This window comes from Choristoneura fumiferana, chromosome 23, assembly GCF_025370935.1.
Source record: "Choristoneura fumiferana chromosome 23, NRCan_CFum_1, whole genome shotgun sequence".
In the NCBI taxonomy this organism is placed as follows: Eukaryota; Metazoa; Arthropoda; class Insecta; order Lepidoptera; family Tortricidae; genus Choristoneura; species Choristoneura fumiferana.
The window spans coordinates 18,930,826-18,956,893 of record NC_133494.1 but is presented as its reverse complement, the minus strand read 5'-3'; the positions used below and the strand labels follow the sequence as shown (position 1 = coordinate 18,956,893).

The 26,068-nt window shown below is 36.4% G+C and overlaps 1 protein-coding gene and 2 long non-coding RNA genes across 4 annotated transcripts in view; 1 reads left to right on the top strand and 2 right to left on the bottom strand.

Moving 5' to 3' along the window:
- Positions 1 to 26,068, bottom strand: part of LOC141441077 (uncharacterized) — a 356,648-nt gene that overhangs the window by 155,955 nt on the left and 174,625 nt on the right.
- LOC141440706 (uncharacterized) lies at positions 15,002 to 18,834 on the top strand. The gene is made up of 2 exons (XR_012452731.1): positions 15,002 to 17,150; positions 18,136 to 18,834. It is a non-coding gene; the product is annotated as an uncharacterized lncRNA (long non-coding RNA).
- LOC141440721 (uncharacterized) lies at positions 19,865 to 21,439 on the bottom strand. 2 transcript variants are annotated; one of them, XR_012452738.1, is made up of 3 exons: positions 20,991 to 21,439; positions 20,823 to 20,911; positions 19,865 to 20,156 (listed from the first exon to the last, which is right to left on the bottom strand). It is a non-coding gene; the product is annotated as an uncharacterized lncRNA (long non-coding RNA). The 2 variants fall into 2 exon arrangements; XR_012452737.1 differs by having other exon boundaries at positions 20,823 to 21,439.

Genomic DNA, 26,068 nt, shown 5'->3' with positions numbered 1-26,068 from the left:
AAAATCTATTATTTGTATCTAAATTTAATGGTAATCATGTTGTGAAACAAGAATTATTTTTTCACACCTCGCCTTCAGAATTGTCTGTGCTGGTTGCTCTTTAAGTGTATTTAGAAAAATATTACAAAAAAAATTAACCGACTACAAAGAACCATGAAAATAATTTTCTACCAATCTGAAGTTGGTCGGTGCCTCAGCACGAGCCAGCAGTCAAAGTCAAAGTCAAAGTCAAAATGTCTTTATTCAATTTAGGCTATAAAAGGCGGTTCGGAAAAACCTCTGTTGAGAAGAATCCGGCAAGAAACTCAACGAGGTAAATATTTTTTTAAACAGATTTACAATATTATTAAATGATATGTATACATCACAAGTATTTAACACAACTTTATTTTTAACACAGTAGGTTCGCTCATGCGAAGGGATCGCTAATGCGGATCGGAATTATTACCAAATATCCCTGTCCATGATATAATCATTAACTTTATAATACGCCTAACCGAATCGAACCCGGGACCTTAAGCTTCGTAGTCAGTCCTCTAACCACTTGGCCATCGGGTCGTCGTACTTAAATAATAAATACTTACTTAAGAGCGTTTATACATGCTGAGCTGGCAACGTTTCATTTTTTAGTTTTATAGTTTTTCTCGGTTAATCCAAAAAAAATGAAAATGAAAACTGTGGTCTGATAGAACTCTTCTTAATATATAAGTTAATGTTACTCCAATAATTATTCGTGATAGAACTTTTATTTTCTTTAAAAACCGATAAACATTTATTAGTTTTTAAAGAATATAAAAGTCTATCACGAATAATTTTATTATTGGAGTAGACACATTACTTAACTTATACCATAAGAAGAGTTCTATCAGACCACATTTTTTATTTTCGTTAAATTTTTATGGAATAATTGAGAAAAACTAACAAAAATGCAACGTTGCCAGCTCAGCAGGTATAAACGCTCTTAATAATAGTACTTGGCGGCACAGACCACTCCCGAACTTTGACATGCTTCATCTTTTTATTATTTTTTGTTTGATTGAAAAAAAAAAACCATCCGATATTTTGTAACTGACGGATTAATAAAACATTTTTTTATAAGTCAGATTACCAAGGCTAACTATGCTACCACAGCGTTTAACTATTATCGTGCGTGTAGGAAAACAAATTCTAATAAATCACAAACTAAGGTCTAAACCCTAAAAGTCCAGTGATCACTCTCACTCTACAAGTTATGGTCGGCATCGAAAATTGATTGTCTGTGGGCGGATGTGAGAGTTAGCGCCAATCCGGCCTTGATTTATTTACGGCCATAGAGCTGTCAGTGGTCGTTGACGTTTTGGTCGCAGGGTTGCCAGATTTAAAAATGATGAATGACAGGAGTCTGATGGCAAAAAAAAATTGTCCCTACGAATAGAGAGAGCTATGTTCGAGGTTTCTCCTTTATTCCTGGAGTTTTAATTAAACTTCGAATCATTAATAATTTACGCGTGCGAAGCCACAGTTAAAGTCTAGTACACTCAAGGGCTTTTATTCACGAGCCGCCATGGAACCTTTTCAAAGGAAAAGTCATTACGATTTTCATAGTTAATTAATGCGATGTCACTATGACGTTTACTGTGAAATGGTTCCATGAGTGACCACTCATGAATTAAAGTCCTCGACTGTAGATAAATAAAATTATAATTCGTTGCTAATGAAGCTAAAAGGCAAAAGCTTATGTACCTAGGTAGGTACTTTTTTTTTAATAAATGGCTTCTGTCCGCTGGTAAGGTTAGTTTGAGGTATCAACAACAACAACATCTTAGGTACTTAATGTACATACAAGCGCATAGCCATTCCCGTATAATAAAAGAGGTCAACGCATTATCCAATATTGACAGAGGCAGTTATGCGTTAACAAGTAAAAGCTAATATTGACAAAGCAAATGAGTAAACCGTGTCGAAGTAATACGATTATACGATTCGATTGTGAAATACGATTCCAGTCGATTATTTGCTTTATTGCCGGCCACATGTCAGAGTGACAGTTAAGAATGGTAATATTTGGTGATTGTGAAATGGCTAACCCGGCTTTGTTTGTGTTTCCGTACTTTGATACTATTCCTCCTAAGATAACTATTCTAAACTCCGGAAAATTCAAACATGTAGATGGCGTTAAGCGACAAAAAAAAGTTCAGTTGTTTTTGCAAATATTTATTTGAAGTTGCGTCATTTATGTTGGCGGATTTTACGACCGGCCGCCGATATTTGCTCGAATTTATGCATAAATTATGGACTACAAAATACTTCGCAAAGTCGCGGACAACAGCTACCTAAAATCTAGTTTTTAGACCTGCAAGCAAAATCCTGCAAGTTGCATAACATTGCTGCTTTCGCTTGAGCACCGTGAACTCGCTCCCTTTGTGATTTTTCATGTAACACAAAGCAATAATACATAACCTAACTTAACCAAAAAAATGTTGGAAACCCCCGACTTTGTCACTTAAAAATCAATATCTCAAAAACGGCTGAACCGATTTTGATAAGACATGTCTAAGAACCATCGCTAGAAAACCTGCTTTAAATTAAAAAAAACCGCATTCAAATCGGTCCACCCGTTTAAGAGCTACGGTGCCACAGACAGACACACACACACACACACACACACACACATAGCGGTCAAACTTATAACACCCCTCTCTTTGCATCGGGGGTTAAAAATGGTTGCCATCAGTTGCAAATCGGCGAATCGACCCAAGTCGATATCGATATCACATTTGTATTGTCAACATTCAAATACAGAGATAGGAGGTTATTGCACTCAGTCAATATCTTAGAGCATTAAAAAACTGGTGGTGCCGTGTGATTTTTTTTTTATACAAAACTGGCGACCCGCCCCGGCCCGGTTCGAGTAAGAACAATTTAAAAAAGTCTCTATTTAAAAAGTACTTGAAAATTTTCAGCTTCGTTTTCTCAAAACTACTCCCGTGTAAAGCCAGGGCAAGTCGTTAGTATATGCATATGGTATATACATATACCTTTCGTAAAAAATACCTAACGTGATGGTGAACATCGCATTTAAATCCGTCGCTTAGTTTAAATCTCTTAAAGTACAAACTTCGGGAAGTGACTTTATACTTTATACCATATTAAAAAGATGCAAAGATTCTGTCGCTTTGTGGAATGCGAGACAATAGTAACGATACTAATATGTTTCTCAAAGACGTTTGAGTAGTATTCCTTAACCACTAAAAAAACTTAAATTAAAAATTTCAAAAACCCCCGACACAAAAAAACGCCAGCAAAAATTAAAAAAAACGCCCGAAAAAAACGCCGACAAAAAAACCCCGCCAAAAAAGACAACTAAAAAGTAAAAATAATTCTGGACTACCTAGCTGTTGCCCGCGACTTCATCTGCGAAGATCTCGTTTATCCCTATCCCGCGGGGACTATGCTGTTTTCCCGCAAAATTAGCCTAAGTTAATTTAGTATAAAGTATCTAGTAATATTTTTTAATCTAAGCGTCGTCGGTGTCGGGGACCGCTAAGGTTAACAGGAAACTAAAGTACATTATGTTGTATTTATTAAAGTATTAACGGCCCCCTCCCTACAATAATGATTAAGTTACAAAATAAGAACAAAAATAATAAAAATTAGAATTTGCTTAGTATTTAGAAAAAATTAAGTTAAGAAGGGTGAAATTTAGTTTTGGTTCTTTTTTTAGGCTCATCATCACTGGTCTCTCCAGTAGGGTAAACGCTCCAAGGTTTTTACCGCTTGCCGCGAAGGGTGATGGAGTTGACAATTTGACAGTTGTGTAACGTTTTTGTTGCCGCACGAAGTCGACGGTTGGTTTGAATTTGGAGCTTTTAAAATTATATTTGGAATGTGCTGCAAAATAAAAGAAAGCTAGCCAGTGCGAGTCGAACTGAATTAAACTGGCAATAATTAAAGAAATAAAGAAAAAAACATTTATTGCTCATAAAAAAACACATGCTAATGAGAAGGTACATGCTCAGCTATAATGACGTGTGTTATAACCTGAAAGTAAAGTAGTGAAGTAAGTAAGTAAACTGGTGGCTAGTTTTGAAAGAGGACTGGCGCATCTCCTCTCGCAGGTGTCGTAGAATAAAAACCACAATGTTATACGAAACTCGTCATCCCAGCTTATACATGGTGAGGATATTGTATAGGAGGAGGAGGACCTTGGACCTTGTACTCGTATAGGAGGAGGCGCAAGGGCTTTCACAATTTAGACAATCTGGTGAGAATTGAGTTAAAGTCAAAATATTTTTATTCAATTTAGGCTATAACAAGCCCGGCCCGGCTAGGCCGTGGTGGCCTAGTGGTTTGACCTATCGCCTCTCAAACAGAGGGTCGTGGTTCAAACCCCGGCTCGCACCTCTGAGTTTTTCGAAATTCATGTGCGGAATTACATTTGAAATTTACCACGAGCTTTGCGGTGAAGGAAAACATCGTGAGGAAACCTGCACAAACCTGCGAAGAAATTCAATAGTGCGTGTGAAGTTCCCAATTCGCACTGGGCCCGCGTGGGAACTATATGGCCCAAGCCCTTTTGTTCTGAGAGGAGGCCTGTGCCCAGCAGTGGGACGTATATAGGCTGGGATGATGATGATGAGGCTATAACAAGCACAAGAATGTAAAATAAAACCGTCTATCCCACTAGTCCCCCACCACTGATTCGAAAAAAGGTGTTGAGAAGATTTTGGCAAGAAACTAAATGAGGTACAAATCAGCGCACGTAAAAAGAGCTCCTGGCGACCTGCGCAGTGAGCGAAATACGGACCAAATTGGCGGCGGAGCAGTGGGGGACGCGGGAGGGGGCGTAGGAGCACGCGCGTGGCCGTCACGCCATAGGATTGTTAGTTGACAGATGCGCAAACGTATCCCCTCCACTAGCCACCCAGAGCTCTTTGTACGTGCGTTGACTTGTACTTATTTATTGTTGTAGCGCCACGCTTCTATTTAGTAAATTGAGTCTGAGCGGACTTGATCGAATGCACACTTAGCTCGCCGTTTTACGGCCGGGGTCGAACCGTTGCTGGGAGTTTAAAATTTTGTACTGAGGGTTCCAGTTCCACCCTCGCCCTAGCACTTTGGTACAAGTCACAAAAAAAATGCTGTTTTGAAATGCTTTTATACTTATTTCTAAGTCGCTGCACTAGGTTATTAGAGGTTGTGGATGACCCAATGATGGTTGGTCAAAACCACTGTAATGACTCACATTCGAGCAAAAAACCTTTCCTGTGAAGACCATACTTGTGATGGCGGAGAATTTAGTAAATCACCGTCAACTATTATAAATGTAGAAAGCGTCGAGTAGTTTAAAAATACGTAGTATCACTTTTTAGTCATCATCTATCATCCAAATCCTTTTTTTTTTCATCCAAACTTCTATATTCCATTGAATAATCTTTTATTTCACATTCACATTTGGTAATTACTTTTACAATTGATTTTACAGTATGCTCGGACTTGTGTTTACAATTCAGTGTCAGTGCAAGAATTTCGTTATTTATAAGGTTAAAAAGTTTTTTTTATGTCTCAGCAGTGGATATTGTGTATATTAGGTATGTTAGGTTAATGTATATAGTTCCAAGTTGCAAGTTTTCAGAATAATGTTGTTGTTATGAACCAAATTCATCTGACCCAATTCCCAAACGATAATTACATCGCGCATTATTCATAACATCCCATCTGTGAAATTAACGTGTTACATTTGACCTTCACCAGAAATGATATTAGATTGACAGCCATTTTTGCAGCCAAAATTTTGTGAAAAAATATTTAACAAAGTACAGGAAAAGTACTGCGCACACCGTACAATGTGTAACTAAAATATAAAATGAAAAATCTTCATTTAGGCACTTAAAGATATTTTTACCTGACCCAATTACCTACCTATCTGACCTGACTACAATCTACAAAACAATGAATCTTTATTGAACTCGATAACCTATTCAACAAAAAGTACAATATCTCAAAAACGGCTGAACCGATTTTAATGAAACATGTCTAAAAACCATTGCTAGAAACCCTGGTCGGTCCACCACAAATCGGTCCACCCGTTTAAGAGCTACGGTGCCACAGACAGATACACGTACTAGCGGTCAAATTTATAACCCTCTTTTTGCGTCGGGGGTTAACAATATAGTGAGCAGTAGGTACAGAAAACAAAGGTACAACCCTTAAAGAACATTTCACTATGACAATAAAAGAATTGAAGCGACATAATTAAACGCCATATCTTATGCCATGTACCCACTTACAAATGTACCTTCAAATAAAATGGCCAGAGTATTAAACTCGAATTTCCCGACTCCACACCTGTTTTGGGGTGTCGTTTTCTCATTCCAGATCGATAATTCTGTATAAAAGGGCATATTTTCTTTGAGTCCAAACCGTACAATATGATATTAGTTGTTTGAAAACAGAGGGTCCACATCAAAGGAATCTAATCAGTACTGTCACGCACAATGCTGGCAGAAAGGGGGGGACGATATGATCAGGAAAAAAAAAGATTTCGATGCCCGAATTTTCAATCGGTATCTTTTAAGACCCTTTTTGTAGGGACTTTATTGTACGGGATCAAATGTGATGAAAGCTGTGAAGTATTTCCTCGATGTCCTTGTGGTTTTAAGAGAAAAAATTGTGTAAATTTCAACGTGATTTAGTTTAAGAAAGCAAATTGAGAAACCTTTTGATATTTTGAAGTGTGCTTTAAAAAAACTTAGGTACTTGCACATTGCATAATAAGCATTTGTTTTTTTGAGATAAACTTTTACCTATAAATGCTTAAGTGTTCTGTCTGTTACCTCTTTAGGTACACTAAAACTTGTAAATTGATTTCGACGGAATTTGGTACAGATTTAGTTTGAGCCCCGGGGAAGGAAATAGGATACTTTTTACCGGAAAATTGCATAATTCCCGCGGGATAAAAGTAACATTGAAATTTCTTCGTAGCGGAAAACCTCTCAAAAACAAAAATTACTGACGTATGTGAATACAAATACCAAAGTAAAAAGCTACCCTTTCTTGGCTCTGTTGCGTCCCCATCGACGTCGCTATGTCGTAATGGCGGTCATCGGTCAAAATGGGCGCGCTAATACTTTCCACAAACAGATGTTTCCATTTGATAAAGAATGTGACGGATACAAAATTCAGATCTATTGTCAAGAAGACATTTATATCTAAGGCGTATTTTAAAGTTAATGATTATATCATGGACAGGGATATTTGGAAATAATTCGGATCCGCATTAGCGATCCCTTCAAATAGCGAACCTACTGTGTTAAAAATAAAATAAAGTTGTGTTACATACTTGTGATATAGATAGGTATATAATATTGTAAATCTGTTTAAAAAAATATACCTCTTTGAGTCTTGCCGGATTCTTCTCAACAAAGGTTTTTCCGAACCGGTGGTAGATTTTTTTTGACATTCATAAGTGCTTGGTATAGCCTAAATTGAATAAAGATATTTTGACTTTGACTTTGACTTTGTTTTTTGTATGATGGTCACCAGCACCAACATCTAACACAATAAAACTTGCGTAAATATCTGATACCACAGTAACTATTTGTAGGGCTGATAGGACCTGTCAGATATTTTTGCACGCTCCGCTGTGGCAGATATTACCTAATGCAGGTGACTGTACAATCAGTGTCCTAACATAAGTATCCACTTTTATATTGCAACTAAGTATGGATTGTAATTGTAGCATGGGTATGAAATATAAATTAATAATAAGACCATTCCAAATAAATATTTTGTTAAGTATATACTCTTAAGCGGCCATTTTTACGGCAACCTAAAAAAAAGTATTCATCAAAAAAGACCCCGTCTGCCTTAATTTTTATAAATAAAAAATAAAAAAAGAACTTTAAGTTACTGCAACTGTACATACAATTACAAATAATTGTCCAATATAGGTAAATTACAGGCTGTTAATTACATTATTATTTGTATTTGTATAACTTTTGTGGTGCATTGTGGCATAAAAATTCATTTGGATGCTTTCATGCAGCATGCCTTATAGATACCTAATTTTAAAATTCACTTAAGTACCTACTATTTGTATTAGGGTATTGAAATATTTTTTATTTAATTGTAAACAAAACAAAAACTGGACAACGTTCTAGGCCAACTATTACTAGACTTGTTTTTCCTTTTTTGTTTTCCATGAGTTTACGGTGACCGTACCTACTCGATAGCGACGGCGTAAATTATTTGAATGGAGAATTGTACAGCGCCTCTACAAATAATTTACGCTGTCGCTATGGAGTACGGTCACTGTAAACTCATGGTAGTGGTACAGAGGGTCTATTGCGTAACGTTACTGACTCTCGCTATAACAATCAAATGACAGATTACGCATACAAAAACTGTCATTTTATTGCGATCGCTAGCGTCAGAAACGTTAGACAATGCGGGTTGTACGTTGTTTTACGGACAAAATTTTAATATAATTTCGTTTAACAGACATTTTTTATCATATTATCGTTTCGTAGAATAATCAATACGCAGAACACTTACTTTGAAGAAATTTAAATCATTGATTTTTGTTACAAATATAAATGTTTGTTTAGATATTCATTTCAAAGAATACCAAATCAAATATTCATTATTCTCATATTATTTATTTATTATAAAACTTATTACCAAGAAAAACATGCATCTGATGTGGTCGCAGTTCTAACCTAACCTAACCTAACCAACTTTTCTGGTAGCGATTTCTAACCTATTCTAATATATTGTATCGAACAAACAATATTTGTTAAAAAATAATTCTACAATTTGATAATTTTGATAAATAATAAAGTAATATTATAAGATTCATTGAATAGTTTTTTTATTAAATATGTTTAATTCAAGTAAATAGTCGTTGAAACAATTATATTCGAATTAAAATTACAAGGACCAAATATTATATGAAACATTTTCTGCGAAACGAAATTCTATGAAATTTCTGTCTGCGAAAGAAGGGAACACCAGGCAATACGGCTTCAGTATTTTTAGTCTTCACAAGCTCGCATACCTAATAATAATGCTCCATTCTTCGTCATGATAATCAATTAATGTCACTGAATCCCCTAGCTTGAGTACCAAATCAGGTACCTCTGGCTCATTAGGTACTTAACAGTATTTGCTTATTTCCGGAGATATTGCATTATATCCATCAAGACATTGTGCATAATCCTGTTTTATTACCCCCTTTAAAGGGAGTTTTAAATTAATATCTAATTTTAAGGGTGAACACCCCAATTTTGTAAGGGTGAAGCTAGAGATGAGAAGAGCGGTTTGTATTCTTCTAACTCGCTACACTCTTGACAGTGGTCGTGATCGTCGTATCAGTATCAGCGGTCCTGATAACTGCGGTACTGAGAACCTTCATGACGACTTTCTTGGGAAAATGGTGTGGTGGCTTCGCCTTGCCTTCCACAACGAACAGCTGGACTCCGGAGTCCGTAGTTGGCCATAGAGAGCGGTTTGTATAACCCATCGGAAATGCTGTTTGCACATGAATAATTATCTGATGTTAAAGACAATGCAGGTTCAGCCAACAATATTATACCTACCAACAGTTGCGTGAATTTATAAATATGGGAGGGAGATCTTTGTCAAGGACAGCGGTTCTTAACCTTTTTGGCCGCGCTTTTATATGTAAGGTTAGAGGTTTATTCGCGCTTACGGATGGAATACAGAAGCTTAGTGCGGAACAAAGTGACGGAAACTGTTTTCTTCGTCTCCTAAAAATTAAATACATACGGCAAAATCGCATGTAACTTACAAAATGAATTGGATACCTTGAGTTAGGTTGGCTAAGTTTAGGTTTAAAATGTCTTTAAAAATACTGAAAAACTCTAATTTCTACGAAATAATTAAGAAATTAAATGTGAATTGTATTAATATCTCAAAACCACCGTCACATTAGCCGTGTAGCTAAACCACATTCTCCGCTTTTTCCAAGGCGTGACCTTATACTTAGACAGTAAAATCTATGCGATTTGTAACCATCAATCTTGTTGCCACAGCCTTACGGCTGTTTTGATTTTATTACCTGTATAAAATAAATTTATAGCCCCTTACCAAATGTTTATCTGTCTGTATACGTTACATAAAAATCACATAAACTATTTCCTTGCGTCTTCCACGATCTCCCTTAGACAACTGCTACGAGTATTACCTGTAACAAAATATGTTATTAGTAAAAACAAGAAGTTGGAAAACCCTCGACTTTGTCAAAACGGCTACACCGATTTTGATAAAACATGTCTAAGAACCATCGCTAGAAAACCTGCTTTTTAAATAAAAAAAACGTTTAAGAACTACGGTGCCACAGACAGACACACATAGCGGTCAAACTTATAACTTGCGTCGGGGGTTAAAAATGGTCTAATTGTTACTATAAACTACCCTGTGGCCCGCGATTCCGTGAGAACTATGCAATTTTTCGGGATTAAAAACTATCCTATGTCCTTCCCCGGGACTCAAACTATTAATTTGTATACCGAATTTCATCTAAATCGGTTCAGCGGTTTAGACGTGATGAGGTTACAAACAAACAGACTTAAAAACTTTTGCATTTATAATATTGTGTGTGATTTATAATAGTGTGTGTGTCTGTGCGTGCGTGCGTGCGTGCTGGATGCTTGAAATAACACTTATGCTAGTAAAGTTTTGGCTTTCAGAAGCATGGCATAGACGAGGCATGGACAGGTAGTTGAAAGAAGTAGAGACATTTGCCCAGCAGTGACACCGTGGGCGGGCCGTAAGGGACAGGGTTCTGTCGGCAGCCTAAGTGTACTGAACTCTAAAACTGATTGGTAATAACGTTTCAACCCAGAATCGAATCGACCTCTGCCAATCACAATTAGTTTCATAAATCAGCCCACTGTCGGGGAGCACTTCAAATGAAAATAAATGTATGGTTAAATTTACTTCAGAGCTACGGGAAATTAGACCTTATGCTTTATATTTAGGGTTGTTAAAGCTATGGGAATGAAGTCAATCGACGTCACAAGTTCGGACATAACCGATATTAGCGTTCGATGAAAAATTATTATGTTTTCAGTTTAATTCATATTAATATGCACTTTGTTCCAATTTGAAGCCAGTTAATGTTACTTAGAATTACAGCTTGGTTAGGTACAGTAGATTTGTTTCATGCATTAGCCGTGGTTCAAAATCTACGACGTCGAAAGCACAACTAGGTATGTACGAGTATGTCCACGTTTTGGCAAAGAGTCCAATAAAAACCTTTCTTTGCATGTGTTGAATCAAGCTAATCCACCCGTCTACTAAAATATTTCAGATACTCGTATATTTCAAAAATCCCTAAATAATGTACAAAAATATTGTATTTCAGAATACAAAAAAATTGTACATTATTCAGGCATTTTTTTAAATGTAGCAGCACAATGCAACGGTTTGTGTTAAACTTTGATAAATCAGTCACTTTTTTTTTACTTTGTTATAAATCGTTCCAACGGTATCATTCTAACCACAACATTAATGAAATGCAATTTTTCCCCGCTCCTTGGGTTTCCCAAGTTCCGGTGCCGTCAATCAATTTCCCGCCTCAAACATTTACCGGAAGGAGGAAACTTTTTTAAAATAAAGTGCACGCAAATCGGGTGCGCCTATCGCATGACGATCTAAAAAGGTTGCATGTTTCGGCTGGAATTGATTGACATATCGGACGGACTCGTGGAGAGATGAGTTGGGGAAAATATACAGCGACAACAGTATTTTTAACGTTTTTACAAAACGAGTATTTAAGATAGATGATGCGGGAAATAACTTGCAATTTATTACTATCCTCCTGTGTCCTGACTTAGTGCTTAAGACCTAGGACGTGGTTGACCTGCTTTGTTATTTTTGATATTATTTCAAAATTCTTTATTAAATGAGCAATTTTAATTTATAAAGTACATCCGGCCGTTATTTTTAGTGTTAATTGGTCCTTTATAAAGTACGCGAGGGCTCAGGAGGCTATATCGTCCTCGTAGAGCGAAAAGTCATTGAGTCTTATTTTGCTGCTTTGAGATACGGACGTTTAAAGTTGTGAAAATTAAAAAAAAAACTAACGTTTATGGCATGAGATATAATTTCATTAAGTAATTTAATTGTTACATCTCGTGGGAATTCTGCAATCCTAGTTCCGTACAAGAAAACTTAATGAAAGCCATGTAGATTGGCATTGTTGAAGTTGGCAATGAGCACGCCATATAACACGGAGAACAGATGGCCGTTGGGGCTGAAAAGTTCTCAAATGGAGACGGCGTATCGGCAAGCGTGGACGTCCACCAACGAGATGGATGGATGACTCCATGGACTGGACGCAGGACTTAAGCTAAAGCAAACGGAGGTCTATAGGGAGGACTCCTCGTATGTCCAACAGTGGACGTCCTGAGGCTGATATGATGATGATGATAATGAAACTCAAAGTAAAACCGTAAACTGCTTCAACTTTGCCCTCTGGCCCCAACATTGCCTGATTCGATTAAGAGTCGATAAATCAGCACCCTTTAGGTTTTTAAACTTTTATCCCCCCGTAATAATAATTCCCGTGTAGATAAAAGTTTAAAACCTATAAGAGTGCTAAGTTATCGACTCTAAATCAAATCAGGCATTTTGGGGCCAGAGGGCAAAGTTGAAGTAGTTTACGGAATTTCATCTTTTTACGCGCATTTCTTAAGTTCTAAGTTTTAATTCATTAACAATCAAAAGTATTATAAACAAAAAGGTGTGCAACAAATGCAAATAATGAGTCACGAACCCTCGTGAACGTAAAGCAATAATAAAATGGACTGTATCATATTCTGAATACAAACAGGGTGTGTGACACCCCGTCGGTTGTTTTTGACATACTGTTCCGGTATGGTGGGTAAACACGCGACAGATACATTCAAGGGATATTTTTTCACTTCACTTATTTTTTTGTCATCTGCTAGTATCACTAGTATACTCGTAAATGAGAATGTTTGAGGTGGATCTCGGAAATGATCCAAAGTTCCAAACCTAGCTTATATGCTGACATTTACACTTTTAATATGCTAAGAAAACTCTAGAAAATTCTAGAAAACGAAATATGACCGTCTATCCCACTAGTCCCATTGAGTTGTCCCATCATGGACTACTGGGATGATTACGTCCCAGTTGTCCCATGGGACAAGTGGCACTAATGCCGTAATGGTGGTGAACGATGACAGCGCGAATTCAATTTTTATTATTATTCTTATCCATGTCACGTCACGTTTAACCATGAAGTTTGGCATCGGCGTTCTTCAACTTTTACATAAAGAATAGTTATTTATGATACAAGTGCGGAAAGTAGGCAATTCCCAACGAGTGGCGGAGAACTTGAAACACGAGCGAAGCGAGTGTTTTGAGCCGGCACGAGTTGGGAATTTCCTACTTTCGACACGTATATCATACAACGTTTTACAATGCATTAAGCGAGGAAAAAAATCGAGGCAGTGACTACATCATTTATTTGCCATACTCCTTTTACTACAGTAGCAGGCAGTAGATATACATACCGACATGCACGCCGAACCAAAATCGTTAACGTATACACTTTATTAAACCAACTTTCATAACAATCATTGACTCAGAAGATTAGAACAGCTACAGCTACTAATGATAGGTAAAGGAGACTTTTTTTAGTATCGTGATTTTATATGATTAATTATTAGCCCTTGTTGCTTGACATTTTCCACACTTATATTGGCTAGTCCTTATGGAGGAGTGCACGCTCCTATAATGCTAAATATCAGTGCAACCCGTGAATAGATCCCTGTAATGGTTTACTAATGATTTGCGAAAATTATTTAGCAAATTATTAACTCCCAAACTATTTATCCCATATTTTTATTTAGGCAAAATTTCACTTCCCAACTCAACATTTCGCACTGATATCATTTCCCAACTAATGATTTGATAAATGATTATTATGCAAATTATTACCTGGGATTTTTTTAAGATGTCATTTGTGTTTTCGTCAAATGCGTTGATTGCATTCCTTAATTTAGCAAGCAAACAAGCAGCAAGCCAATGATTTTTTTCCGTTCTGTTACAAAAAAAACCTAACATCGAAGGCTAAAGCGGAAGCTACGCTACGCTTCGCTCCTTCCTTAGCCTTCTGAACCTAACCTATCCAAGTCGCTTCTGCCTAGTCTCGTCTTGCTCGCTCGCTTCGCTCACTCACCGCTACATAATTTAACATTTATTCTTTTTATTATATATCATGATTGATATATCTACCTTATGTGTAAAACTTGGCTAAATGTTATTTGACTATTTGTTATTTGCCTTAGCCAATTTTGCTACATAATTGTTTGCCACATAAAAGTGTGATGAAGTAAAATTTTGCAATATAAAAATGTTGCGAATAAGAAAAATGTGAAGCAAAGTTATGCCAAGGATTGGTTTGCCAAATGAAACTTCGGCGAAAGGTTGGTTGCTAAGTGAAATTTGGCGAAATATTTCGCCGAAAAGGCAGTACACCCCCTGTAATAGTTAAGTAACATCAAGTATATGTATTATGTATCTAATCTACCAGCTCTTAACAAAAAGTTACCGTAAATCTGAGATTTTTTGGCTTTGGAACTGTAAATAAAACAAAACTGGTTCACTAATTCTAATAGATAAAAGCAAATAAATAAGAATAAGACATACCAGTAGATGTTATAATATCCCATGCGTGTAGAAGTAGATTATTCTATCAATTTACGATGTTTATTAACTTAGGTATGTATATTATAGTTCACGTATTTTGTTCAGCATTGAGTTTGTCACTGACAATATGTGCTTCGTGGAGGACGTAAGGCGGCGTAAAGTCAGATATAAATTCATCATTTAAACTCTTCATTTTAATTTACTCATCAAAAATTAATTCACCGGACTGAACTCATGAACATTACTTTGGCGGGGTTTCATGACAGGCGCGAACGGGTAACCATGATTGGTTCGTGCTACGTCGTGCGCGCGCACAGTGCCTCTAGTGTAGCGTTTTCACAAAACAGTCGTTTACTATTCGACGACGTAAATCGAGCGTTCGATCGTCGAATACGTAACTTTCGATCGTCGATACGTAACCCTCGATCGTCGATACGTTTCCTAAGAAATACAGTGAGTACGGTTCACTTTTCGAATAGAATAGCAACTCACTTCGACTGCGTAATGTTTGAGACGAACAATTGCGAGTGTGAGTTCCTACCGATTTTCACGTTCGCAATAGTTTGCGAGGAGCTCGCTAACGCTAACGTAATTTTAAAGTAAAGTTGTCACTTGCCTTATGACTGCTGTCATAATTCATATCCTGTGAAAAAAGTGATGTGGAGAATAGGAAGAAGAAATTACTTTCCATTTAGAACGATCTAACACCATTCCTGAACAAATAATACATATACACGCGCTCACGCAACCACAAGTACACACACACACACACGCAGTAGGATTTCATTTCTCATATGAAAGCAATGTGCGTCAAGTTAGCACGTACCTTGGTTATCCGAAATAATTGAGAATAGATCGGACAATCAAAAGTTCGGATAATCAAACCGTGTGTTTTTGTGTCCTTGCTATTGGAAGTCGAATTTTCGCACGGTAATTATAAATTGTTCAACTTCGCAAATACAACGGGAAGATATAAAATAATCTTCCCGTTGTATTTGCGCAGAAAAAAAATCTGTATGAGTACGTGTAGTAATGTTTTAAATTAAATATAAACTTAGTATAAAACGTAGGACAAACGTAGGAGAAACATGTCCCCACTGGTGTATAGGTACCTAGTACTTACCTCAGTAAAAGGAAATTCCAGAAAATAATAGGTACAAGTCATAATTCACGTAAGTACAACTAGTACAAGTAATATCTTATCTTACTTACAAACTTTCGCATATCGTATCAGAACAGACAGGGAAGCATAAAGTTCTTATTTCCTATGCCTAAAAGTAGATTTTTTACGGCAGAGAAGCTTCTGCACTTGTCCTATTACTTATTCTGTGCTTTTATCCCTATTGGGAGGGTGCGAAGTACTATTGGTAATGAAATCTATCGCAGCCCTCATGGTGGCCAAAAGTAGAAATAGTTCTGGCTCTGTCATCTGTCATACTCATATGAATCTGTCATTAACAAAGCAATTTGTATAGACATTAACTACCTAATTTTAGTAATAGATGTTTCTGTTATGATGCGAGCTTGAATTATTGAACACTGTCCCTATTTTGTTCTTAATTCCTTTACATCTCGGACATGTCCAGCAACAATTTTCCTTATGAATTGTTGAAATTTTATATTAAGTGATACTCACAAAACCGGTCTTTAAAATGATACTCATTTTGATCTGAAAACGATATTTCATTTATTACTAGCGATATAAGAACAATTATATCTCAGTAATTTTGTATTATAAATTGATACGTTATAGGATGGTTAAAGGTTTGATTTTGGTCACAATGTCGCGATGAAATTTCAAAACGTCAGAGCAACAAGCCAGAAAAGTCGCGGACGCTAGGTGGCGCTAATGTCGTGCACGCACAGCGAAAAGCAAAGAATGAATGGTGATCATTGGCCAAAACAACTTGAAGCAACTAGAGGTAGCTCTAAGTTGACGTACATAATTCCGTCGATCATTTTCTGAACGCAACTATTGCCGCGGCGAGCGTTCGATACTCGATTCGTACGAATTTTAAACGAAACATTCGCGTCTTCCGTTTGTCACTATTTCGATTGCGTGTGCTCGATCGACTCGAAGTAACGTAAATTAAAGATGGAGGCCATTGTACGTAACAAGACCAGCTGCTCTAATAATCTGTCATCTTCCAGGATAACAGGATCAAAGGAATTTGGGCATAAATTTGTGCCTCTGGGAGAGGCCAGGTTAATAAAACGATAATAACTAAAAGTAAAGTGAAATTGACTTCTTATTGTATGTGACAAAATAGTAGCCGCAGAAAAAAAGTGATTATGATGTGTACGACCTTTGCTAAAGGACAAAATCATTGAATTGAAGATGATCAATTTTTATTTACTGCTGTACCTTACCACAAGTTGAAGATTTAGGATGTGGAAATTGTAGAAATGGAAGTTTCCTGCAACTGTTTGTTGGGTGAGGCTGAGACCAATGTTCGCAGCTTTGACTGGTAGGTAAGAATTTTGTTTATTTATTTACCAATCGTACTGTTGATGCATTTTTTTTCTCTCATATTTTCCTGTTCCATATCTGGCTTAAAACTAAATATTGCGACTAATGCTATCAATAGTTCTCGAGAATTCAATAATATCTCAATTTTACACACTATGTTTTGTTGACAAACAGATTTCGAAAAACGGTTCTTTATCTCTTGAAAAGATGGTAATATAAATTTACATAATATTGTCCGTTGCCTGCGACTTGGTCTACCTCGAACTCGTTTATCGCTCCTTGATAAAAACTATCCTTTTTCCCTCTTTACTAATCCTATCTATACCATAAGGGCACACGGGACCCGTGCCCATCAGTGCCCCCCAGCCAATGGGACACCCAAAAGGTCAAAAAACGGAGAAAAAATGTTTTTAAGTAAAACTTTCTTTAATTTTCAAAAGCGCCCCAAGTTCTTGTGTGCTCCAGGCCAGGGCCTCCGCACGGCCCTGATAGGTACATACTGTTTATCTCTGTACAACATTTCATTTTTATTGGTTCAGCAGGAACAGACAGATAGACAGCCACTTTCGCATTTATAACATTAAATAATAGTATGGAATTATGAACTTGCCTTTACACATAGCTTCGCTCATGTAACCATTATTTTTGACAGACTAACTGCAATTCAGGAATGCAATTTTTTTTTTCATTTGAATGGTTGGCAAACGAGCAAGTGGGCCTCCTGATAGTAAGAGATCACCACCGCCCTAAAATCCTAAGAGGCCGAAGATAAAATACTCAAGTGCCAGTAATTCCACTGGCTGTCTTACTCTCCACCCCGAAACACAACAGCGCAAGCACTGCTGCTTCACAGCAGGATTAGCAAGCAAGATGGTGGTAGCAATCCGGGCGGACCTTGCACAAGGTCCTACCACCTGCAAAAATTAAATTATAGACTCAGTCAGTGACTGCCTATCTAATATTGTCAATTGATATTTTCTTAGGAGGAGACTGCATGGATCTGGATCATCACCAAAAACAGAAGGGGTCCAACTGTTGAATGAAGATTGTAAAACAACACAATTTTCCCGACATTACTGGTCTACCTAGTGGGAGGGCTGCAGTATCTTCCAGTTTGTGGTTGCCATCTGTTCTTCAAATCCTTTCATATGTATTATATTCTATTTACAAAGCTACACAAGATGTCTGCCCTGTGCTCAACTTCTAATCTTATTATACAAATTATCCTTGTTAATATACAATTGCCTAAAGCAGAAAGAATATATTAGTGTGCACAAATTTGTTTATTATTGTTTTTTACAAGCTTTAGGTTTTTAACTTACTTTAAACACAAGTTGTTTTAAAAATCTGTAAGTCTAATTTTCCCATTTCTTAAGTTTATTTGTTTGTAATTAGTTAAGGTAGTTTGTTTTAAACTAGTTTTCACCTGTGATTTTGTCTGACCAGAATTTGTTTATCACTCTTGCACGGGTAATGTGTATTTTCCAGGATAAAAATCTGATTCCCCGGGACTCGAACTATCTTAAATTAATCATTCAGTTCAAGCGTGAAGAGTTAACAAAAAGACAGAGACACTTTCGCATTTATAATATAAGTATGGATTACGTTTCTGACAAAAACTTAAATTTGATAAGTGTAATAAAAACTGATTTTATGCCTTCAAGTTTCTTTAAAATCTTAAACTTGTTTTTTTTATTTACCCCCTCAAAGCTTCATCATATATCTTCCAAGAAAATCAATGTTTTGTATATTAGTTTTTTGTTCAATGGAAGTATTGTTTTTTTTTGCACTTGTTTCTTTACAAGGGGTGAAAATGGTGGAAAGAATGAAAGAAGTGGTAGTAATTAGTAAAGAATCTTAATACTTCTATTGAAGTATTAGTAAAGGAACTTATTATAAGTCTGTAACACTGATTAGTTGCACTTGCAACAACAACTTTGCAGTTTAAATGAAATAATAATAATAATACAGCAATTTTAATAATTATCTATTTAAAAAATTTATTTATCTAAAAAAATTATATTTGAAAAGATAAATTTCATTAAAATTTCATGACTAAACCCAGTGGTTGAAATTTCAAGATTTAATCCCTACTCCATGGGAATATTGGGATAAAAAGTAGCCAATAAAACTAATTAGATAGTCTACTGTCCATAATAAAGTATGTAAGTAGGTAAATAATTATTCAAGTTAACTGTTATTCTGCAGTTCAAATCGCTTCTATCATCCAGCACCAAATCACATTTAATAAATTATTTTAAAGTTAAATAAATTTCATGACTAAACCCAGTGGTTGAAACTTCAAGATTTAATCCTTACTCCATGGGAATATTGGGATAAAAAGTAGCCTATAAAAATAATTAGGTAGTTTACTGTCCATAATAAAGTATGTAAGTAGGTAAATAATTATTCAAGTTAACTGTTATTCTGTAGTTGAAATCGCTTCTATCATCCAGCACCAAATCACATTTCATACATGGAAAATCGAAAAATAAAATGAAATCTGATGTCATTACATAGGCAACATATATTCTTGTGTGTGTGAACTCAACTCTGGTGGCACTACCTATATCACAGGTGTGTTCAGTCCTTAGAGACTGATAGGCTCGAGTTTTAAAAATTCCTCCGTCGCTCGCTCCGGAAATGCTGTCCCAGAAACCTGGTTCAATATATCTTTTTTATAGACATGGAATGTAAATAAAACAAAGAAGGCAAGATTTCAAACAAATTTTAATCTAAGCATCACTGGTAAGTAAATGTAAATATTCAATAACATCTCTTCAGCAGCAGCCTTACCCATTGCGAGGCCCCGGGCAGCAGGTCTATATAGTTAAAAAAATCTATATTTTTTTAATTAGCTTAAGTTGTTGCGCGAGGCCCTGCGCGATTGCCCTGTTCGCCACTCCCTAAGGCCGCCGCTGCATCTCTTTTCAATTTCTCAGTGCATTTCTTAGTCCTTGTGAGGTTTACAGTATCTTGAGAATAGGTGAGCATTTCAATTTATCTGAAAAAAAAAATTGTTGAATTGACAACTTTTACTTGTTAATCTAGAAGGAATGCCTGATTGATTAACATATTGTGTTACTCTTGAGTTCCATGATAGTAGAAAATGTTAATATGAAATTTGTATTATCTATACCTATAAATAAAAATGATTTTATATTATTAAGTATGTTTATCCGTTGCCTAGTATCCATAGTCAATGCTTAGTTTGGGCGAGGATGAGTAAATAAATATGGTCCTAACATGATGTGTTCTTATGAATTACAAAAACACAAGCAAGAATACTGATTGCAAATTCTACAGATTTCTAAAAGCATGGTGGCAAAAGAAAATAATAATGAAATAAGTGTATAATTGCCATAAGAAGAAATTCATGGGTTATGGCACAAAACCTCATTTCTGAAACAAGCAAGTTAATTTTTAACTGAAAACTATTACAATAATTGAAATCATCATCCAGAATTGTCTAACAAATATCATGAGATTTCAGTGAAATTATTAGGTAAAGTCGCACAATTTGTATCATGACTCAGGGTGGAACCTTTGTGCTACTAATGTCATGTTGACATCTCATACTTTTGTCAAGAAAATCATAGTGAAATTGATTATAAAAAGGTTCCACCCTGGGTCATGATTCAATTTGTTTGACCATACAATGTTTACTTACTTCTCACTTGACAGTTGTGACACAATATGTTAATTAAAGTCCAAGCCCATAGTTTGTGCATGGTATCAATAGTGAACAATGTATTCTATCTGGAAAAATCGGATCTCAATTTAAAAAACGATGCCACCTGAAGTGTCAACCAATTGTATTTGAATGACATTTTCAAACCATTAGTATGAAACTTTATTCTTTGTCGTTTCGCTCTTGGCAGACCAGGCGTAGGCATATTGATGCGTCCGCGTCATGGGTAGAGGCGGACAGCTCTTCGTACGATCTCCTACCATATCTCTCTGTTGGCAAACTGTCTTTTTGGTTTTCTACAGTGGCCTTCACTTGGTCAGTCCAGAGGTGACCTGACGTGCAACCTGATTCCTTCCACTCCTCCCTGCACGACCAGCTGTTCTATGGAGTCGCCATCCCGCCTGAAGACGTGTTCCAAGTACTGCAGTATGTGCTGTATACTAAACTATGGTCTATAACTATGGAGTATGGGCACTTTGGTGCGAAATTCCGTCCATGATATCACAAGCATCTTCCTCCAGCTTCACATCTATGGAGCATCCACTTTACAACGATGACAGCGCGACCAAATAATATATGTAATAACATTTAAGTTTTTCTTGAACTGAGACGATGTAAATTAGGGCGGTGTCAGTCTGACATTTGTTTTGTAGTTAGGTAGGGTTGCCAGATCGAATGACCCTATTATCGATAAAAATAACGATTTATCGGGATTTTGGTACTTTGGACGGGAGAAACAATAATAAATTCAAATATAAGTAAGTATATTAAAAACAAAACCATTTAACATTTTGTCTGCTGCGAGAGAAATCCCACCAATATTATAAATGTGAAAGTTTGTAAGTCGGTTTGTTTGTTACCTCGTCACGTCTAAACCGCTGAACCGATTAAGATTAAATTCGGAATACAAATAGTTTGAGTCTTCGGAAAAGAACATGGGATACATTTAATGTCGAAAATTGCATAATTTCCGCGGGATGGTGCTAAACAAATTCTACACAGACGGAGTCGCGGACAACAGCTAGTGTTTACATAAATAAATAAATAAATAAATCAGAAAACGGTTTTCTTGTTACCTACGTCATTTATTTTTTACTCGAATATCGTGTTACTGTTCATATAAGTATGTATATTACATTTTTGTCCCTTTTCACCATTTACCCGCTATCATGGCAAGATCAAATAATTCTTAAATAAAGTATTTTTTTCACATTTACTACAACCAGGAAAACAATCAGTAAAAAAATGCTTAAAAAAAAACGTGATTTTTTAAAATTCTTTGCATCACGGCTGTTACTGGGTGTTAGGTACTATGCCAAGAAAAGGGATTTGATGTCATTCAGTGCAAGCATTTGGAACTTAAAATTATTGTTTTATAAAATGAAGTTGTTGTTGTTGTAGGTGTTGTGGTTGTTGTTAGTAGTTGTTATTTCTGGTGTACAATAAAGAGTCTTTGTATTGTATTGTATTATATTATATTGTTTTTATGATTTTTTTTGACTTTGTTGGGAGTCGGGAGGACATACTAAAATTCGGGAGAATCCCGCGAAACCTGAAACATCTGGCATCCCCATTCGTTTTGATTAGTCGAGTCGATCGGGTTTACGTTAACTTTACGATTCGCGGACGAAATAGTTTACGTTAATTTGACAAGCAGACCTACACTCGCAAAAGTTGTTGCGCAAACGTGCCGCTAGAGGCGCTGTTCGTGTTTCCATACAAATTAAGATTTTAACGCGAACGCGATCGAGACGTATTTTGTAACCGAAAACTTACACTAAGGGCACTGGAAGCTCATTGGTTAACTTTCGAGTGCGCGCGCTTGACGTCGCACGGTCCGAATTGGACTCTAGAATTTATTCCCTTTTTTTTCATAACTTTAGACGGAATTAAAATACGAGTTTACGTGAAAAAAAAAATTAACGTTCTCTTTTCTGTCGCGTTTAATCTGTATTATCTTATCAGTAAATATTCAGTTGGTTGCATCAAACGTTTTCTTATTTGTTCAAAGCCTAACTATAACGACTCTTTAGACTTATTTTTTTAACAATACTTGGACATCATTTGGCAATTTAAAAAGTTACTTTACCGCACAAGTGCGGTAAGTAGAATCCATACAACTTTACTGCACACTTGTGGATGCGTGCAGGAATCACTAATTTTCTATGGATATGTTGACCCACGTCAAGAGGCACTTTCCGAGCACGTGCATTGTAAAAAGATTTTAGTATTATTTGGTTCCATATCGTTCCATCAGTACCAACTTACGGTAGTAAAAACTAACAATAAAACTAAATTAAGTGGTGAAACGAAAAGACACCAAAAAGGACCTCCACTGCAGCAACGCTGGCTTTCCGTGGAGCCCAAATGTTATTATAGTACGCATGAATGGACCAGAAGTCTGAGGAGAGAATGTTTTTTTATTTGTCTAACGCATAAGGAATCGCAATTGTTTTTAGCATTTCTTGCTCTCACACGGTATAACCCCTTATTCATAAACGACAATCAAACCTATTTTAGTTAAAATGCCGCTAAAATTCGTTTGTCCTTATCTGTCACTTTGACATTTGTATTTGTTAGAAAGGGACAAAGCATTTGTTAGTTAACATAGGCTTGTTAAGTTTTATGAATAAGGGGTAAGAGTCCGTTTACAAGGCGTAAGTTTTGTCGGATCTGCTACTATATCGGATTCTGCAAAACCGGATAGTGTGTTTACATGGCTGCCCGGTTTTATAGGATCCTCAGGTCCGAATATGGTTTTTTAACCTCCGACGCAAAAAGAGGGGTGTTATAACTATGACCGCTACGTGTCCGTATGTGTGTCTATCCGTGGCACCGTAGCTCTTAAACGGGTGGACCGATTTGAATGCGGGTTTTTTTTAATTGAAAGCAGGTTTTTTAGCGATGGTTCTTAGATATGTTTCACCAACACCAGTTCAGTCGTTTTTGAGATATTGAACTTTGAATTGACAAAGTCGAGGTTTTCCAACTTTTTGTTGGTTAGGTTATTACAGGATTTTTGTTCGAGCTTGTTTGAATGCAAGTACTGAAATACAGTTGCACTAAATCGGATCCGGTATTTTATAGAACGACCGGACGAATTGCAGTCGCATATAAGACAGAAACATTTTGCAGGATCCGTTCTGTTTCTCAATCCTGCAACCATAAGCTTAAAACGCGTCCATTAAATAATCTTGCTACTAAATCGGATCGTACAAAACAGTTCCGCAAGGAATCTGATGTCTCTGTGTGAACGGTCTCTAAGACGAGGGTGGAAAGAGATGGTGAATGCGATCGCAAACGTCAGCACGTTTTTAGACAAAAATGCGCTGCCTCTGTTAAAAAAAATTGTAAAAGCCAGCCAGCCAGCCAGCACCAAGCTACACTACCCTCCTGATGGTAAGAGATCACCACCGCCCATAAACATCTGCAACACCAGGTGTATTGCAGATGTTTATGGGCGTGGTGATCTCTTACCATCAGGAGACCACTTGCTCGGTTCCATCTAGTCAAATAAAAAAAAAAGTTGTCTTTGGGCATTCTTTGGGTAATTATTTGAAAAAGAAAAATAAAAAAATATTAACAATCTAACTTGTCAAGTATATCAGTAATGAAATTCTTTAATGTTTCATAAAAGCGATTTATATTTAATTCTCCATTAAAGCGCGGACCGCTAGGTTTAACGACTGCATTAACTTGCGGAATCCCATTTGGCGCTCTCATTATGCAGGGGATTGAACACACTACCCTCAGAAACACAGTAATGTAGTCTGATGCGTCCAGCAACTAAAGACAAAAGACAAGAGAGGGATTTAAAAAAAACCTGACTGCCTTTAAAATAACTTACAAAAAAAGGTAAGAAGTCAGCAGCTTAAGCGTGAACAGTAACAGATATAACTTTCGCAGTTATATTATTGTGGATTATTATTTCGTTTATTTTTGCATTAAAAAAAAAATAGTTAACTTGACGAGTTCTTCTACTGAAACGCTTAAAAAAGTATTAGGTACCTAACCTACTTAGTTTATGAAACTAAAAGAATGTAAATGACCATATATATATTTGCTATTATACATAATATGTATAGTCATCTTTAATTTAATGAAATACTAATGTAAAGCTTACGTGATTGTGTAATATCTTTATTCAATTTAAGAATATAAACTTATAGAAAATACAATCATATACCTAAGAGCTAAATACTACTAAATAATAATCTACTAGCTAAAAGAATGTTTATATTGTCCGCGTATTGAGTCTCAAATTTACTGGATAAGACTTAAGACTCAACATTCTTTATACGTGAGTGGGTACAAGTCAACGGCCAAGTCACACAACATTAACTATAATAATAAAGAAATCGCAGTAAGGAACCTTAGACTTGGCACAACTTTGTCTAGATTTCATTACTTTTTAGAGATAAACAAGAGTTTTTTACAGAATGTTTTTGGTGGGATACTATTTTTTTAAAGCATTTTTCAGTAGAAAGACTCGTCAAGTTTACCATTAATATAACAATCCACTATAATATAACTGCGAAATTATATTTGTTACACAAATAGCAGATGCTATGACTTTTTTCAAAAGTTTTTTAAATAAAATCGCTTACCTTCTTTATAATAAGTGTAGTAAGATTAATTTAAAGAAACTTTGTATAGAAGTACTTTCTTTTCGTTACTTTCTTTGCAGTAAATCACAACAACCGCGGTACATAAATTGCAACATCAGCGTACCAAGAAACGCTGTCCACGGGCGGAGCGGAAGCGGAATGTGAGCCGCTAATTCGAGGCGGCGGGGATCAAAGCGCGCGACGCCCAATTACTGCGCGCACGCAGCCAAGCGCCACGTGCGGGGAGGCCGAGGAATGGGCGGTAGCGATTTACTGGAGCTTGTTTAAAGCGCCAGAATTGTTTACTAGGAATCGAAAGATGGTACCTACCTAAGTCGTAATAAGTATAATTACACTGGCTTGTGTCGTGTGTTATAAGCATTGTCTTTGGGCGTATCTAATTGTGTAATAGTTAAGTATACATTAAAGTATTTCTTGCCCGGTACTTGCAAATTTTGGAATGTACCAGCGCCTGAAGTTTTCCCTGTCTTGCTAACATAAGTTATTTTTAAAATGCGAGTGTACTATTTTCGCAAGGCCGGCGACGTACCAATAGTTCCAATGACACTGTCGGTGTCTACAGGCGGAAGTTACTGAACGTCATTGGAATGATGCCTA